We start from the raw sequence: 5976 nt of genomic DNA, 5'->3' as shown, positions 1-5976 counted from the left end.
TGGGTATTAAATGGTCCTAATTTAAAATGTCTTGAGCTCCTGTTCTATATTTCATAGTGATATAAAGTACAGTGGCATTTATGTTTCTGTTGAGAATATTCAATTTGGATTATAACCAGGAAGTTATTTTTCACACCAAATCATCTCTCCATTATTAAATAACAGGTAAATAGAGGCGGATATTGAAGCATACAATAAAGTTTATCACTATACATAGGAAAATATAGTAAGTAGTAGTAAGCATTTGTAGATCTTATTTATTTATTTATCTATTTATTTATTTATCTATCTATCTATCTATTTATTTATTTATTTATTTATTTTTTAAGTAAGGCAACCCTTTGTTGACCTCACAGATTGCAAGGACTTTGTCAGCTTACAATCCTTTATTTTTTATTTTTTATTGTTTATGCCTATGGCGCCTGGTCTTCCTAGGTGGTCTCCCATGCAAGTACTAAACAAGCCCGACCTTGCTTAGCTTCCGAGATCAGACGGGGTTGGGCTTGTTCAGGGTAGCATGGCCATAGACTTGTAGAGCATATTTAAAAGAAGCATAGCTTCCTTATTAATACAGTGGATAAAGACCATATTTCAAGTTAAGTTTAGCATGTAGTCATTAAGAAATTCTACAAAGAGTAACAAAGGATACACTCAAAAGTATGGCTCTCTTAGCACAGACTGTGAAGTACAACATCAAAAGAGAATCAGAAGATCTTGAAAGAACTTGAAAAGAAAATGTCAGATGAGAACAGAAAAGACAAAAATCTCTGAATCACATTTTGCCAAGAGTTATCACAAAATCTTAATGTAGAGGATTGAAAAGAAAATACTGTAATAATTCTGCTACATATTCATATTAATTTAATTTTACTAAAAACAGTGTATGTTTAAAAGTTCACTGTGCAACTGATCTACCTGTAAGGGTAATATCAGCAAAGAATAGTTGGGCCAACCCATCCCTGCTGCACATCCACCAGAAGCAGAGGCTTATCTGCCAATAGTAATAACAGCAGAGCCAGGCAGGCCAACAGGTTCCCCACACCACACCTTCTGATAGCCTGCTTATAATGACAAAGTGAATTGTAGGCAGAGACCATTTCCTGTCCCATGCCTCAACAATAGCAACCCAATCCACCTCAGCAGCAGTGACAGCAGGATTCCTGCCCCACAAGATACTTGCCTGGGATGGCAGCCTGGTCTGCTAAAGTGTCAGCATTAGCAGGTTCCCTGTTCCACGTCTGGGATAGCAAGTGGGTCAGTCCACCCAAAGTGGCCGTATCAGGAGAGTCTAGGTGAGATTGTACCACTTGCTCATTCCCACTTGAAAGCCCAACTGGCACCTGCAGGCTACACAGAAGAACAAAAAACCCCAGAATATCATTGCCAAGTCTATGGAAATTAAACTGTCCTTGGAATTACAGCTTACAAAAGTAGTCAAGGACATACATGCTATGCCCAATAGTGTGACTATCTGCTGAAACAGAAGTTTTAAATAGGATCCAGTATCTTCTATGATAATATGAAAAATGTCAAGGATAGAATAAAAAAATTCTTATAACACCAAGACTTAAGAAAAACAAAATCTAAAAAATAAAAACAATCCATTGACACATCGAGATTATTCATATGTTAAATTATGTGACAAGGATTTTAAGCCGTTGTTATAAAAATGCTTTTAGAAACAGTTAAAAATTCTCTTGAAACAAGTGAAAAATATAGAAAATCTTAGAAAATAAATACAGGTTACAAAAAAAGAAACAAATGAGAATTTCAGAACTAAAAAATATAACGACCAAGTAAAAACCTCACTGGATGGTCTCAAAGTAGAGTAGAAATGACCCGGAATAAAATCAGTAAACTCGAGGAAAGATCAATAGTTTGCTCACTCTGAATGATCCTATTACCCTTAAATAAATTTAATTTGTGACTATAAAGCTCACACAAAAACAGTTCAAAAAAGAAAACTACAAACCAGTATCTCTCATGAATTTGGATGCCAAAATTTTTGACAAAATATTAGCAAATTGAATTCATCATTACATAAAAAATGTTAAATACCATGACCAAATGGGATTGATTTCAGGTATGTAGGGATGGTTCAATATTTGAAAATCAATCAATATAGTTCACCATAACAATAGACTAATGAAGATGGTTCATATAATCATATCAATTAATGAAGGAAAAGCATTTGACAAAATCTAATACCTATTTGTGAGAAAAATTTCAGCAAATTAGCAATAAAGAACTTGATAAACTGATAAAGATTATCTATATATATATAAAAAAAAACTATGTCTAGGATCATATTTAGTGGTGAAGGACTGATTGCTTTACCTTGAGGATTGAGAACGAGTCATGAATTTCTGCTCTCACCATTCTTATTCAACATAACACTAGAAGTTCTAGCCAGGACAATAAGGAAAGAAAAAATTAAAAGGCATACCAATTAGAAATGAAGAAGTGAAACTATATTTGCAGATTTCATAATTGTCTATGTATAAACTCACAAAAATCTACCATAAAAAATTATTTTGAACTAATAAATTACTTCAGCAAAATCATAAGATTTAAGATAAAATGCAATAAATATCACCTACCCAAATTGTTATATTTATACCTAAGATGGAATACTTAGGTATAAATATAACAATATATGTAGAAACCTATATGCATTAAATTACAAAATTCTGATTAAAAACTGGAAGAAAACCTAAATAATTGGAGATACTTAACATGTTCATGGATAGGAAGACTCATTATGCTAGAGATGTCAATACTCCCCGAATTTATCTTAGAGGTTTATGCATTGCTATCAAAATTCTAGCAATTTTTTTTCAGCCATAAAAAAACTTACTATAAAACTTATATGAAAAGGCATAGGCCCTAGGATAACTACAACAATTTTGAAAAGAAGAATAATGTGAGAGGACTCAATCTTACTGATGTTAAAATTTACTGTCTACCTACAGTAATCAGGACATTGTAATACTTATGAAGAGATATACATATAAATCAATTGAACAGAATAGAGAACCCAGAGATAGACTCACACAAATATGCAAAATTTATTTTTGAAAAATGTGAAAAAAAAAAATTCAGTGAAGGAGGAATAGCATTTTCAAAAAATGGTGCTATACCAATAGAATATACTTAGGCCAAAAAAAAAAAAAAAATTGTACCTAGACATAAACCTCATAACATATAGAAAATTAACTGGCAATGGATCAAAGACTTAAATGTAACCTAAATATGAAACTTTTGAGGAAAAAAAATAATACTTAAGTGAAACTCTTAGGCACCCAGGGCTAGGCAAAGAAATTTTAGACTTGACACCAAAAACATGATTTATTTTTTTAAGTGATAAATGGGACCTCATCAAAATTTTTAAATTTTACTCCTTGAAAGGTCATGTGAAGAGGATGGAAAGGAAAGCTAAATGCTGGAAGACAATATTCGCAAACCATATGTTTAAAGAAATAGTATTTAGAGTTTACAAAGCATTCTCAAAAGTCAACATTAAAGAAACAGACAATCCAATTAGAAAAACTGGGCAAAAAACTCGAAGAGATATTCTACCAAAAAGGATACATACATGGCACATAAGCAAATGAAAAGATGTTCAACATCATTTGCCATTAGGAAAATGCAAATTAAAACCATAATATCGCTACAAACCCATAAGGATAACAATAAAAATGTGATAATACTAATGGATGAAAAGGAACTGGATCACTTGTATATTGCTGGTGGAAATGTAAAATGTTTCAAGCACTCTGCAAGATAGCTTGTCAGTTTCTGTTAAAACTGAAAATGAATTTACCGTATGATCTGGTAATTACCCTCTTGGGCATTTATCTCAGAGAAATAAAAACTATATCTTTATACACAAATGTGCACATGAATGTTCATAGCAGCATTATGTATTGTGGCCTTAAACTGGAAATTACTCGAATGTCCTTAAATGGGTGACTGTTTAAACAAATGTAATACACATCCCTACCACAGAATAGTACTCAGCAATAAAAAGGAACAGACTACTGATACATGCAAAAGTCTGGATAAACCTCAAAGAAATTATGCTAAATGAAAAAAGGTAATATCAAAAGTTTATTCTATAAAATTCTATTTACATAACATTTTCATAAAATATATAAATGTCTAATCACTATGCTGTGCACCTGAAACTAATATAACATTGTGTGTCAACTATAATTGGAAAAAAAATTATTTTTTTTAAATAATTAAATTATAGAGATGGAAAGAAGATTAGTGGCTATCGGGGTTTAGAATGAGTAGAGAACCTGTCGTAGTTAAAGAAAGGTACACATGTGATAAAATTGCACAGCACTGTATATACACACTTGAAAATTAATGCATCTATAAGTGGTAAAATCTGAATAATCCCTGTGGATATTACAAATGTGAATTACCTGGTTTTGATATGATCCTACAGTTATACAAGATGTTAACATGGGGGAGGCTGGGAAAAGGATGCTAGGCTCCACCCTGTACATTTTTTTGCAATTTCCTATGAATCTATATGTATTTAAAAGTAAAAAGTTAAAAAAACTAATTTACTATATACTACATAAAGTGAATTTTTAATCAACTATGAATAAATTGCTTTGCTGTCTTTTTTAATCACATTATTTATCAGATGTCTGTAGTCTCTCAATTAATCTTTTCAACAAATATTGTCCCATGTTATGTTAAGAATCACTTAAATATCAAAATATTTGATTTAGTGGCATAATATTTTGTTGACTTTTTTCCAGCCCATAGATATATTCTCAATCCCATCATATTAAATGATTATTCAGAATTACTTTATTTTTTTATTATTAAAATATAGTTAATATATAATATTATAGTACTTTCAGGTATACAACATAGTTCTTCAACATTAACATACCTAATGAAGTGATCACCACATAAATTTTGCCATTTGTGACAACATGGATGGACCTAGCAGTTATTACGCTAAGTGAAATAAGTCAGACAAGGAAGGACAAAGACCATAAGATTTCACTTATATGTAGAATCTAAAAAACAACAACAAAAAGAACAAACAATACAAAACAAACACAGTTTCATAGGTTTGAAGAATAAACTGATGGTTGCCAAAGGAAGAAGTGTGGTGGAGAGGGCAAAAAAGTTGAAGGGGAATAAGAGGTACAAACTTCCAGTTATAAAATAAATAAGTCACAGGGACATAATATAGAGCAGGGAGAATATAGTTAATAATATTGTAATATCCTTGTATGGTGACAGATGGTTGTTTTTGTTCTGATTTTTAAACTCATGCTTTCATATCTATAAATACTATTTTCTCCATGGATTATTTCACTTCAAAACAGATTCTCAATTTGTAACCTCCATTTGCTCATCCGAAAAAGAGTGTGATTATAATTTTAATGACCTTTTCTAATCTATTTGGGCTGCTATAACAAAATACCATAAATTGGTACTTATAATACACTGTTCTGAAAGCTGGAAGTCCAAGATGAGGGTGCCGGCATGGTTGGGTTCTGGTAGAGCCCTCTTCTGAGTTGCATACTGATGACTTATCACTGTGTCCTCACAGTAGTAAAAGGATTGACCATCTCTCTGGGGCTTCTTTTATAAGGGCACTAATCCCATTCATGAGGACTCTGCCTTCATGACCTAATCACCTCCCAGAGGTCCCACCTCCTCCTACCATCATTTTAGGCATTAACTTTTCAACATATGGATTTTGTTGAAATTCACACAGACTTTCTATCTACAGCAGGACCCTTCCATCCTTCATTGGTAGAGCATAAAAAAGCACAGAAGGAGAAAAATGACTGGTTTGGAATACTTGACTCCTGAGGAAGCAAAGTTTTCATATTCCATCTTTTCAAATATGTACATATTTCTCATTCCCTGAAATATGAATATCTGGTCAATCTGAAAATAAATAAGAAGTTTGCTCCTGATCTGTCACATTACTCT

General features: G+C 32.1%; 1 pseudogene; it reads right to left on the bottom strand.

The window, feature by feature from the left end:
* Positions 1 to 410: 410 nt before the first annotated feature.
* Positions 411 to 529, bottom strand: LOC112478032 (annotated as a pseudogene).
* Positions 530 to 5976: the final 5447 nt, after the last annotated feature.

This window comes from Pteropus alecto, unplaced genomic scaffold, assembly GCF_000325575.1.
Source record: "Pteropus alecto unplaced genomic scaffold, ASM32557v1 scaffold131, whole genome shotgun sequence".
Classification (NCBI taxonomy): domain Eukaryota; kingdom Metazoa; phylum Chordata; class Mammalia; order Chiroptera; family Pteropodidae; genus Pteropus; species Pteropus alecto.
Note: the sequence above shows the minus strand (reverse complement) of the source record. Positions and strands in the feature narration are given on the sequence as shown.